The sequence below is a fragment of the Balaenoptera borealis genome (assembly GCF_965194805.1).
Source record: "Balaenoptera borealis genome assembly, chromosome: X".
In the NCBI taxonomy this organism is placed as follows: domain Eukaryota; kingdom Metazoa; phylum Chordata; class Mammalia; order Artiodactyla; family Balaenopteridae; genus Balaenoptera; species Balaenoptera borealis.
In genome coordinates this window covers 33,513,816-33,524,978 of record NC_138881.1, presented here as the reverse complement: position 1 = coordinate 33,524,978, position 11,163 = coordinate 33,513,816, and the positions used below count along the sequence as shown (strand labels likewise).

Here is an 11,163-nt window from a genome sequence, read left to right as displayed (position 1 = left end):
AAGGGAAGCGTCTGGGAGTGGGGGGAGAGAGAGAGAGAGAGAGAGAGAGAGTAAGATTGGCCCATGGATGTGGCGGAATTGGAGGGGAAATATATATTGAACAAGGGTTGAAGAAGCCAACAGCAGAATGCAGGAGGATGGTTAGCTTTATGTAGTTCTCCGTAGATAAACCTTAGGTAAACCGCGAAAGGACAAGGAAGGTAAGAAAAGAAGGACACTGTTAACAACTACAGAATGATCAAGCAGGGCAAGTGCTGAAAAGAGACTAATGGTAATGTGAATCAGTAAGCCAGTGATTACTTTTGAGAGAGGAGTTTTGGTAGAGTTCCTTAAAGGGAAAAAACTCTCCCTCCTCCTGTGTCACGTAAATCCACTGCCTCTCCCCTGTCTCCTCTGGGTCTTCTTTCATTAACTGTATCCCAGTGCACTCCTGAATTTGTAACCTTTCCCACTCTATTGGCTCCTCTGCAGGAAATGAACATAGCTAAAATACCCTTTCCACTCTTCTCCACTTGTAGAACTCCAGTTCCTCTTTGAAGACTCAGTGTTACCTCCACAGCGGACGTTGCCCTACGACCCAGGTAAGATTTAGACCCCTTTCCCCTCCTGCACTCACACGGCACCTTGTAAGCCTCCTCTTTTACATCTTACTCAGATAGATTGGTGCTATCTCTCTGTGTGTCCATCTTTTCCACCACGCTTGTGAGCAGGAACTGTGCCCTAGTCATATTCTATTCCTAGTGCCAAGCACAGCGCAGAAAACTGCAAAGAATCCAGGATAATTTGTTGAAAGAATTTGGCTAAACATTCTTGGCTATTTTAATTGGGCTATTTGGCTAAAGATTTCAAAAGCTGCATGAATGCTCCCTCCTAGAATGTTTTATTTTAGGTGTATTTCTTGAATTATGGTTCTAAAAAATATTTTAAGGTGGAACTTTTACTTCTCCGTCAACTTTATAGAAGGATTAAACTTTGGGGAGAAAAAAAACCATGCCCAGGGAATTAGCGCACAGAAAAAAAAAAAGAGAATAAATCTCCTCGTTGCATGTGGCATAGTTAATATCAGATATAACATGTGGTAAACCAAAAGTAATGTTACCAAAAAATAAACGTTAAAATACAGATTAAAGGGAAGGAGTCTATTCGTCCTCAGGCAAGGCAGTCGCTTTGCATATTAATGAAACTTAAATGCCTCACAGTAAGAAAAAGGATTGGAATAGATTGCAGTAACTTAAAAATGAGTACACTTTAAACAGCTTCTGTGATGAATGTGTGATTATGGAGAATCAAAATGGCTAGTCCCACTCTGATGCTCCCAGAAGAGAGATGACTGCTGGCCCTTAATTAACAAAGCCACATGTGGAGCCGAGGAAACTGAAGACACAAAGAAAGTTGACAGGTTGACTTGCTGAAATACGCAAAGATGTCAGTCTGGAAGGTGACAACTACAATTCTGGGGAGTGTGAGGGTTAGGGATGTGTATAAAATATTATAAACATCCAAGCCATTCTAGAATATTCATTGAAAGTGACAGAAAAATGGAAGGCAACAGGAAAAGACAAAGAGCTGCGTAAAGACAGGTGAAAAGTTTCAAATATTTGACGGCTTGAGATGACTTCAGGGCTTGTGGCAAATTACCGTAAAACATGGCTTGGCAAAGGTCTCCTGTAACGTTTTAGGCTTTGCAGGCCACACGGTCTTTGTTGCAATGACTGACTCTGCAGTTGTAGCGAGTATGCAACCACAGACAATAGGTAATTGATCGGGTGCGGCAGTGTTCCAGTAAAACTTTGTTTATCAAAACCCTTGGGGGCCAGATTTGGCTTGCAGACTGTGGTTTGCCAGCCCGTACTCTAAAAACACCAGTTTGTGACAAAACAGCACATTGCGCAAAAGCTAGTATGTAAATATGTGTGTGTGATCAATAATTGTCGGTTCAATCATTGTTGTTCGGGTGTTTTTTGTGCTTGGTATGTTTTTATTGTGCTTGGTCCGGTACTTCCATGAGGGTATGGCTGAGTGAGTTGGTTAAATCGAGGCAGCAGTGTTATTTTCCAGCGTCCCAGGCGATTCCAAGGTGCAGCCACGTTTAACAAATAGGATGCTGAAGAATGCTACGCAAAATTCAATGTGCATATTATTCATCACCTGGGGTCTTGTTAAAATGCAGATTCTGATTCAGTAGGTCTGAGGTAGAGCTTGGGATTTTGCATGTCTAACAGACTGTCGGATGACACTGACCTGCCGGTCCAGGGACCACATTTTGAGTAGCAAGGTGCTTGCACTGGCTTTCAATGCCTGGGATGTCTAGGTCCTGCCCCTGAGACTGATGTAATTGGTCTGGGAGGTGGCCTGGGCATTGAGAGCTCTAAAAACTCCCAGGTGGCTCTAAGGTGCAGCAAAGCTTGAGAACCTCTGGGCTAAATCAAGTGCGTGGTGACATAAGTTTTTGTTATTATGTTATCAGTAGCCCTGTTGCCCATTCTCCCCTGCGAATCCACGCATTCCTCTCCTTTTCAGGTCCAAACATCCAGACGGTGGGTGGGATCAGGATGAGCTTTTCATCCGTTCAGTCTTTCCCACCTCTGAGGAGTGGACTGTAGTTCAGGATGGAAAGAGGAGGGAGGCTCAGGCAACCTGGGTTGGGGAAGAATAAGCAAAAAAATTGTCCTAGGGGCCGATTTAAAGGGGAGGCTGATTGAGACAAATGGGGAATTACCACAGAGGGCTGTCACAGCAGAACTCACCTCCAGGCTTGGGCCTGAGTTTGGGGCACTGAAAACAGCAATCTACCCTCCTGAAGCCTGGCAGCAACTGGCAACCAAGCAGCTAGGAAGGATTTCTCCTTCGTGATGTGCAGAGTGACACGGTTGGTCGAAATGCAAGAGAGACCCCTAGTGGCAAAGTATAAATGTGAAATCCTTTCATCAACAAATCATAAACACCACAGATGAACTTAGAAGTAAGTGAATGATAATGATGGTAATGATGATAAATGATGGCTTACAAATAATATATGTACTATATGTGCCAGGCACTGTTGTAAGTATTTAGAAAATATTAACTCATTTAATCTCAGCAACCCAATGGGGTTGATGCTTTTAAAAAAATTTAGTTGGTTTACAATATGTTTCTGGTGTACAGCAGAGTGATTCAGTTATACATATATATTCTTTTTCATATTCTTTTTTCTTATTGTTTATTACAAGATATGGAGTATAGTTCCCTGTGCTATACAGTAGGACGTTGTTGTTTACCTGTTTTGCATACAGTAGCTTGTATCTGCTAATCCCAAACTCCTAATTTATACCGCCTCCCCCCTTCACCTTTGGTAACCATAAGTTTGTTTTCTATGTCTGTGAGTCTGTTTTTGTTTTGTAAATAAGTTCATTTGTATCATATTTTAGGTTCCACATATAAGTGATATCATATGACATTTGTCTTTCTCTGTGTGACTTAACTTCACTTAGTATGATAATCTCTAGGTCCATCCGTGTTGCTGCAAATGGCATTATTTCATTCTTTTTTATGGCTGAGTAATAGTCCATTGTATGTATATACCACATCTTCTTTATCCACTCATCTGTCGATGGCCACTTAGGTTGCTTCCATGTCTTGGCTGTTGTAAATAGTGCTGCTATGAACACTGGGGTGCACGTATCTTTACGAATTATAGTTTTGTACAGATATATGCCCAGGAGTGGGATTGCTGGATCATGCTGTAGCTCTATTTTTCGTTTTTTAAGAAACCTCCAGACTGTTCTCCACAGTGGCTGCATCAATTTACATTCCCACCAACAGTGCGGGAGGGTTCCCTTTTCTCCACACCCTCTCCAGCATTTGTTGTTTGTAGATTTTCTGATGATGCCCGTTCTAACTGGTGGGAGGTGATACCTCATTGTAGTTTTGATTTGCATTTTTCTGAGAATTAGTGATGTTGAGCATCTTTTCATGTGCTTCTTGGCCATCTGTATGTCTTCTTTGGAGAAATGTCTTCTGCCCATTTTTTGATAGGGTTGTTTGTTTTTTTTGTTATTGACTTGTATGAGCTGTTTGTATATTTTGAATATTAAGCCCTTGTCAGTCGCATCATTTGCAAATATTTTCTCCAATGGGGTTGACACTTTTATTATCCCTGTTTTACATATGAGGAAACTGAGGCGCAGAGAAGTGAAATAACATGCCCAAGTTCCCCCAATTTAGCAAGTGGCTAAACTGGGATTTGAATCCAGCCAACCTGTGGTGAAGGATCCGAGACACCAAACTGTTTCTCCAAAACAGGAGAGTAAGAAGGATCTTCAGACAATTTATAGTTATAAACACTCACAAACAGCTGCTCAGCCTGTGCTTCCTCATATCTAGAGGAGAACAGTTTATATATATATATATATACATATATATATATATATATATATATATGTATATATATATATATATGTGTGTGTGTGTGTGTGTGTGTATGTATGTATGTATTGAGACTGTATCAGAGAGAGAGCAGGGACCTCAAAGCAGACAGAGAAAGAGCGAAAAAAACAAGTTTGACTAAAAAGAGTAAAGGGGGAAATACCATTCAACACCATTTTTCTGGAAATTAAACTCAAAGGACCATAATCCTCATTTTTAAGAAAGTATTGAAGCACAGTTATGGGGAAATGTAGAAAGAAATGACTCCTTAGCTAAACTTGTTCATATTTCAGTAAATGTTGAAAGCAATCTAGTTAACTCTAAAATGACTCAAGCTACTCGTGTGTCTTTGAATATAGGATACAAAGTCTGAAAATTTCTAACTCTGACCTTTGTAAACTGTACACGACACAGAAGAAACAATACGTTTTGAGTATTTTTTCTCAGACCTAGACAACCTTAGGGCTTACATGGGAACAGATTTCATCTGCTCAAATAGAGAATGGACTGAGAGAGGGGAAGAGTTTTAAAAGGGGAACAGAAAAAAACAAACAAACAAACAAACATAGAAAAGCAGGTCTGTCGTTTCCTTGGGAAATCCTTTTACTGGGAAATAATTGTCTTTCTACCTATAGTCAAGAAGACAAGGTAATAGGCTAATGCCTCTCCACATTCTAGAAAGGAGAAACCAGAGACCACACTGAGATTAAGAACAGGCTGATCTTGAGATAAACTCTGAGCAGACACAGGTGGCCACAGTCTGGAATGAGGCAGTGGTCCAAGTGGGACCAGCAGCTCTCTAGGTGTTCCAGTGTCTCATCCCATCCTCTGAGTGTTGGCTGCTCTGGGTTTGGGGCCGCCTGTGCCATAATCTCTCTGCTTCCTTTCTGGTGAGCTTATCTACTCCATGACCTCAACCCATCTATGTATATATAGGCTAATATGTCCCATATGTATTTTTCCAAACCTGACATGCCCCCTGAGTTCCAGGTTCATTTTTCTGGCTACCTGCATGACAGTTGCACTTGGGTATCTAATAGGCATCTCAGATTTTACATGACATGCCTTCCCAGCTCCTCGAGTCCCCCTGCAAATACCCCCAGATTAATAAATAGCACGACCATCAGCCAGGGTGTTCAAATCCAAGCTTGAGCCTAGATGATGATTTTCGTCATTTCCCATTCCTCACCTCTGGTCCATAAAGCAGCTCCTGTAGACTCCTCCAGTTCATCTGAAATTTGCCTGCATCTCTTCGTTTCCTCTACCAACACCGCCGTTCAAGCCACCATTGTCTCTCTGGGCCTGCTACAGTTATCTCTTAACTGGTCTTTCAGCTTCAACTCTCCTCATCCTCTACATTCTTCAAAGCAGCCAGAGTCAGAGTAACTTGGCTTAACGTTCAGAGAGCTTTATGCTACTTGATATTCAACATCACAAATTGACCTTCAGCCTGGACCTTATATTTTTCACTCCTTCTATTGAGGTAATTTGGGGTTTGGGGTACCATGTTACCGTAATGGAAGAAAGAGTACGGTAAAACAGCCTACATTTGCATGTGTTGTAAGGGCAATATGCATGTCCAGCATGGTGACTAGGGAGTCACCCCTACGTTTGTGTGCAGGCCAGCCTGAGGCTCGCTCAGTTACCATTATCACTGTCGCTCAGGGTGAGCTTGTCAAAGAGGGACCCTGCCAAGCTGGCTTCTGGGGTCTCCATCTTGCTTCCCAGAATCAACAAACACTAACATTTACATATTTTAGTGAACTCAAAGTTTTCAGGTAAAGTTTAAGGACCCTTTATTTTAATCCCTGTCCCATCCCATTCCCTTCATTCTTCCTCCAGAAGCAACACTACTGTGATTTTTATACCATGGTTTTATACTCCTGCTATTCGCAGGCACCCGCATTCAGCAGGGCCTCACCTCACCACCCCCCATATACCCACATTGTTTATAAGGGGAAGATGGATTTCGCACTTTCCAGGGCCCCATGGAACGCCTTCTCCCTCCCTCTGTGGAGATCCTGACCTGCCTGTGGGTGGGGCATGGGTGGGGGGAGAGCCTCCTGGATACCTGTTTTAAAAAGTGAGAGATTTGCCCACATGAATCAACCAGAGACCTTTATTTATTTATGAACCAATAACTTTATTGGAAGAAGTGGCAGAACTGGAAGAAAAAAACTTAAGTGAACTTCTTCTGCAAGGGCACTATTGCCGTCTGCATGGCAGGCACGGTGACCAGGGCTCTGGTCACCCCGTGGCTCTGGGGAAGTCCAGGCTCAGTTCTTCTTGTCGCTGTCGCCCAGGGTGAGCTTGTCAAAGAGGTACCCTGCCAGGTCGGCGTCCGGGGCCCCCATCATGCTCAGGGTGGTGACATGACCCTCCAGCTCTCTGATGAACGCCACCTGCTGGCCGAGGTAGTGAGTTGCCAGGAAGAGACACAGGTCGGGGTCGCTCTTGTCGGTGGCCAGCTGGTGCAGGTCGAGCAGGCTCCGGTTCACGCGCTTCTCCAGGCACAAGGTGTACCACATGGCCTTGAGGCCGCTCTTCCACTCGTCACTGGCTGGCTTCCTGATGTCTTGGAAGTGGAGGCGGCCCCCGCGCTGGTTCTGCAGGCGCATCAGGCCCTGGGCCCGCTCGCTGTGCTCGTGGGAGCGGCGCAGGAAGAACCCGGTGAAGTGCTTCAAGGCCTCGTTGTCGCGGTTGAGGTAAAAGGCCACGGCCAGGCACACGGAGGAGGCGTGGCGCTCCAGGGTGAAATGGCTGTTGACGGCGGCCTCGCAGTCGGGCTGGTAGGTCTGGCGCACCTTCGGGGGTGGCGCGGGCAGCATGGCGGCTGGCGCAGGCAGCATGGTGGGGGGCGCAGGCAGCATGGCGGCTGGCGCGGGCAGCATGGCGGCTGGCGCGGGCAGCCTGGCGGGTAGCCTGGTGGGCGGCGTGGGCAGCCTGGCGGGCAGCATGGCGGGCGGCGCGGGCAGCCTGGCGGGTAGCATGGCGGGTGGCGCGGGCAGCCTGGCGGGCGGCGCGGGCAGCATGGCGGCTGGCGCAGGCAGCATGGCGGGCGGCGCGGGCAGCCTGGTGGGCCTGAAGGCCAAGGGGAAGGTGGTGTGGAAGCGGGCCCTGCAGGGCCGCAGGCGGCGGTGGCCTCGGAGTATCCCCAGGGTGGGCGATGAGGGTGGCCGGAGCCGCTGGGCTCCGAGCCGGGTGGCAGATGGCTGGATGCCGGCTCTGGGATGGACCCGAAATGGGGTCCGTTATGGGAGTTAGGCGGTGGGCTTCCGGTTCTGTTACCGGAAGAGGTCGCGTGGGGTGGGCGGGGCACGAACGCTGCACCCACGTTCCCTCAAAGCCTGGGTGAGGCAGGGTGACTTTGACCTGAGCACTTGGTATCTATTAAGTTTTTAACTTTGCAAAAATATTTCGGTTTCCAAGGACTTTCTCTTGTTCTCTAATTGCTCCCTCTTATAGCACCCTGTTCTCATTTTATAAACCCATTGTCTTCCTTAAAATTCTGAGAATATGAATTTGTAGTTTTTGGTACTGTTCTCTTCCGTTTCCTGTGTTATAGTTGTTTTTTCCTCCAGAAATTGTTCTGTTTGTTCATCATGATCTTCTCTTTCACTTTCCTCCAATATCTGGCAAACATTTGTCCATTCGTATTTGGGAGTGAAGGAGTCATGTGATCAGCCTAGGTAACTAGCATGGATCTGATCTACAGTTGGGACGCCCATTTCACTAATAGTCTTCTCCTCTGAATGGGGGGGCTCAGTGTGTCAGTTAGGGAGTCTTTTCTATTTGGGATACATGGTGTGGAGCTTGTAGGTAAGATAGGGACCATGCCAAGTGCCAAAAGCTTGGCATTTTCTGACGTTAGAAGACTTTCGTGTATCTCTTCTGTAATAGATTGTGTCATTCTGTTTTGTTTCTTCCTCTTCTGCTGAGCGGGTGTGCAGTTATCTCAAACCTGCTCTCATATGGGTTCCCTTCCTGAGCCTTTGAATGACGTAAGGAGACTATCACCCCATCGCCTGCACCACCACTGTGCCCTGGATCTTGGTAAGAACAAAAAATAAAAATGTACTGTCTTAGGCCAGCAAGACTTGGGATATTTGTTACAGCAGTTAGCCTACCCTGACTAGTTACCCAAGGAAGTTCTGGATGACTACAGGTTATAAGCCATTGTAAGCTTTTATAGCATTTCCTCTTGGTGGAAACGCAGATCCAAAAGTTAAAAAGTCTAGATAGAGCTGAATCATCAGGCTCTTATTTCTTTTGCAGAATTCATCAGTAATATATATCAGTCCTGTTCCCTTTTTCCCTCATGGAGAGTGGAATGAAAAATCCCTCAAAGACCCATGAAGCACAAGGAGTAAGTTTTTCCATTTCCCTCAGTGCTGGGGAGCAAACCCAGGCTGGTCCTCAGGTGCCCGGCCTTAAGCTGACAACAGGAGGCATAAGGGGTGGGACTGGGACCGGCTGACCCCTGAGCCAGTCAGCTGTGGTGAGGGAGATGTGGGTCATGTAGGAACCACATAACTGGAGGATGTGTTTGTGTGGGGCAGCTCCCCAGAAGAGGAGGATACTGGTCCAGAACTGGCAGCGGAGCTAAGGAGATGGTCCAGGGGTCGTACCTGTTGGCCTGCCCTATTGGAGTGTGCGGGCTGTAGGCTGGAGGGAGTCCCAGACCTGCGCGTGTCTCCTCCACCACACAGCACGCCGGGCGCTTAGCACCTCGTTCCCTGAGCAGTTCTTCGCCTTCGGGAAAGAGTAGAGAGAGAGAAAGGAGCAGCAACAGTGGGCTCAGGAAGGCCTGGAACAACCAGTCTGAGACATCTGTGGGGGTGGGAAATGGCTTCAGCGCCCAGACGCAGCCTCGGGAGGCCCTGGGGCAGGGTGGCCTGGCCGTGCTCTCCGCGAAGGCCGGGGTTCGGGAGCCTGGCCGCGGCGAGCACCGGTTAACCGAGGGGACCAGGGCGCCAGTCCCAGTGAAAGACTTGATGAGTCCTCCCCAGACCCGGTGATTCCCTGCCTTCTCACTAATCCTCGCAATTCTGTGAGGGAGGGTTGTTTTTATCATCTCCCACACGAGGAAACTGAAGTCTGCGATATAAACTTCTTGTGCAGGATGACGTGGAAACTGCAGTGAAGTCAGATCTGACTCTCAGCTACACCCCTAGTGACCTCAGTCAATAAAATGGGGTACACACAGGACACTGTGTCGTGTCGTTTCTTGAGGCCTCTCCCAGGTTCACATAATGAGAGAACAAAGAGGTGCAGACAGACAGCTGTTCTGATTCTGTAGCAGCTCAGTAACCCCTCTGCCCCCCCTTCTCGGCACAGTCCTAACCCTCAGCAGGGCCAGGTTTCCCGTACCCAACCATACAGGACAGTCTCTTCTTGCTCAGCTTCTACTAGGAAAGAAGTTTAAATTTTTAAAACTTTATGAAGGAGCACAGTTTGAGATGGAACAACACTTTTCCTCAGCAGGCCGGCAAGCCCCTGACCATGGCCGGCAAGCCCCTGACCATGGCCGGCAAGCCCCTGACCATGGCCGGGACGAGGGGGTTGAAGTTGGGCATCGCTCCTGTCATGTGCCTCCTGGCCAACCCCTCCAGCTGGGTTGTTCTTGATTTACATTCTGCTGGTCTCATTGATAGGTGACATTTCCTCATAAGTTTGTGATCTCTCATCCTCTTTCAATGGGGGTAATCAATATTTCATCCTAGGGTTAGAACAGAGACTTGGGTTGCCTTTCCACATAGACTAAAATCAGTTTTCTAGAGAATTATTTAGCACCTCTCTCCCAAACTCCTGTCCCTTGGTCGATTCTCCAAGTAACCACTGACATGTGTGTATGCTTCTTTCCAAGCAGACTGTACTCTGTGAGGTCTGACGAAGATCACCACCCCTCTCCCTCTCTCAACAGTCTGATGCACGTAAATCCCCCAAAATTGCTTACTGGTTATGTGTACCTCTTTGGCGTAACTAAACCACACTTCTCAAATGTGGACCATAAATCTTCACACCTGGTGTTTTAACCTGGGGGGAGGGGTGGGGCTGATATGTCAGAAAACCACCCATGTTCTGCCTTTAGTGGCCAGCAATGGACTCGGACCCATTTCTTGTGGAAACGAGCGCAGAGAGCGGTGGGGATCATCACTGGTCCTCAGTGCTTTCCTGACCGTGATTTTATGGTTGAGCACGTGTCGTTCAGAAATCCAGTACCTCAGTTGTGCTTCTTCATCCAGAAGGAGTTCAAAGGATTCCTCTGTCACGTGTGGCCAGAGACGGGGACTCTCTTGTGGGGAGTTCTAGTCTAGCTGTGGTCCTGTGATTACCGACTGCTTATCATGTGATCAGCTTGACCCAGGGAGGGGTGAGCAAGAACCGCTACAGGAGGAAGGTAAACAACAGAAGTCTTGGGGGTGGGCTCAGCCTCTCAGTAGCGCTGCTGTTGTCCAGAAATGCCTGGGGCACTCACCTGGGCCATACTGCTTGAGGCGGCCCTCACAGACCTCTCCCCTTTGGGAGCCAGTATTGTGATTGGACCCGCCCTCCCCCCCCCCCACCTCACCTTGCGGTTCTTATTATGATTGCAAGATGCACTTCAGTAACAACCATCAGGGAACTTTGAAAAAAAAAAACAAACATGGTTTGTTACTCACAGGTCCTGGAGGATACATGGCACGCGTGGAGCCACACAGCGAGGTCACGGGTAGAAAGAGAGAGAGAGTACGTGTGCAGGCCTGGGGTTCTTTCATT

At 47.3% G+C, this 11,163-nt stretch overlaps 1 pseudogene across 1 annotated transcript; it reads right to left on the bottom strand.

The window, feature by feature from the left end:
- Window positions 1–2,523: 2,523 nt before the first annotated feature.
- On the bottom strand, window positions 2,524–7,295 carry LOC309620991 (ferritin heavy chain pseudogene; annotated as a pseudogene). The gene has a single exon. The product of its transcript is annotated as a ferritin heavy chain pseudogene (transcript).
- Window positions 7,296–11,163: the final 3,868 nt, after the last annotated feature.